Source organism: Papilio polytes, unplaced genomic scaffold, assembly GCF_000836215.1.
Source record: "Papilio polytes unplaced genomic scaffold, Ppol_1.0 DF824270.1, whole genome shotgun sequence".
Lineage (NCBI taxonomy): Eukaryota > Metazoa > Arthropoda > Insecta > Lepidoptera > Papilionidae > Papilio > Papilio polytes.
The window spans coordinates 2,655,795-2,657,945 of record NW_013524934.1 but is presented as its reverse complement, the minus strand read 5'-3'; positions in this window follow the sequence as shown (position 1 = coordinate 2,657,945).

Genomic DNA, 2,151 nt, shown 5'->3' with positions numbered 1-2,151 from the left:
AAAAGGTCCTGAATAATCATGGCCACTCTAATCGTCTAAAAATCTGTCAAAAAAACATCGTAATATCTCTCATACTTTCCGAAAAGAAAACCGGATGAAACTTACTTTTTATTGGTACATCGGTATGACATGTAATTTACTTCTAGGATGAACTACCTATCTTTCGCCCGCGACTCAATCCGCGTGTAATTTAAAAAAAAAACGCGTAGCTTACATTTTTTTCTAGGCTAAACATCGAGATCCGTTCACAAACGTTTTGGCCACAAACTTTAACAAACATCATTAGTAATCAGTAATATAATAAAGTGAATTAAAATAGTTACCTCAGACATTTTAATTGCATTTTGCCGCCAAAACTGGCTGTCAAATCTCCCGGCGGCCATGACAGTCCAAACGTCATCTGGTAGCGACGCGTCCCGCGGCGCGCCGCCCGCTGCGCTCGTTATCCAATTTGTCTTTCCATACTGAAGATTAAAATGATTGTCGGTGACGTGTCTGTTTGTTATTGTTCACAATTAACTGATAAAATACAATTAGGGGTTGATTGAGTGAAAAATAATTGTTACCTTTAGCTGTGGAGAATGTTGAATTTAGTATGGCGGAGAGATGGAAAATTAGATGCGTAGAATATTCGCAGGAAGATGTTGATAATAAAATGAGCTTAGTATAGGTACTCTTTGAGGCTCGCAGTATGTCCATAGCTCGTACCTGAAATTCCCAAGTCAAGTGGTTAACCTCTGAGACACCGACGCTCTTGTTTTCTATCTGTACTAATATTATGAATAGGAAAGTTTTGTATTTTTGTATGTATTGAAATAACTCAAAAACTACTTGGCCGATTTTAAAAATTCTTTCACTGTTAGATAGGTAATTTATCTGCGAGTAACAAATTACTAATATTATAAATGCGAAAGTTTAGATGGATGGATGGATGTTTATTTGTAGCCTAAACGGCTGAACAGATCTTGATTATATTTTGCATAGTGAATAGTCTGGAAGAACACATAGGCACACACATTTGTTTTTTTTTTAACACCACGCTGTCAGAGTCGCGGGCGTAAGCTAGTATGTTATATTTTTAAATATCACGTAAACGAATACTTAACATTATAATGCGGAAAGATTTGTATTTTTGTATGTATTTCATCTCCCCTGTCTTATCCTACTCCCGTAGAGTCGGTGCGCCGGGTTTTTGTCCTCCAAATAACTCTATCATACGTCATCTCAGTCATCACACCCTTCTTGATCATGTCACCTTTCACGCAATCCATCCATCTCTTTCTATATCTACCTCTACCGGTGTACCCCTCCACATACATAACTAACGTCCTGCTTGTATGTATTTGATTCTCGTAAAAGCTACATGGGTATGTTTTACTTACGTATTTACCTATATTACATGGGCTATGAATTTTTATTATTTCTTAATGTCACGCAAACGAAGTCGAGAGCAAGAGCTATTAACTATATAGGAATAAAAAACAATAAACGAGACTTTATCACTATAAAATTACAAATCTACAGCAGTTCAATTTTCTTTTGGTGAAATAACTTTTCAATTCAATAAGATTTAAACTACTTACGTGAAAATCTTAACTTTCATAGTCTTTAGGTCACTTTTAAACTAATGCAGCCGAAAACTTTTCAAAATCTTGGTAATTACATCATGTTTAATCAATTTGCAATTCAAAAGATCAATAGCCTCGGTTCGACTGATTTATTTTCAAATACCCACCAATACTAAATGTCATTTTATAAATGTTCACCTTTTGAGACAACAAAATCATTTGTCAATTGTTAAGTAAATAAAAATTTGCATGCTGTAATATTACTACCTTTTTAATAAAAACATTTTAAACGCTTTCAAAATCTTATCAAAACCTTTGGAAACTTTATAATCTGGCGACAAATATTTACATAGACAATTTACTTCTTACCAAAGATAATATATGTCAGTAACAGTATTTTTTGTCTTTAATTACAGGTCCAGTGTTAATGATATCAAAGCGAACTTAATCGTACGACCACGTGTTCGGAATTACATGGGCGTGAAGCGAATTCTGCGCGGATAAATCCCTTTGTGCTCCAATTGCATTGTTTCGACAGTGCAATTGTATCAGTGCATATCTCTGAACGCTTTGGTCAACGTAT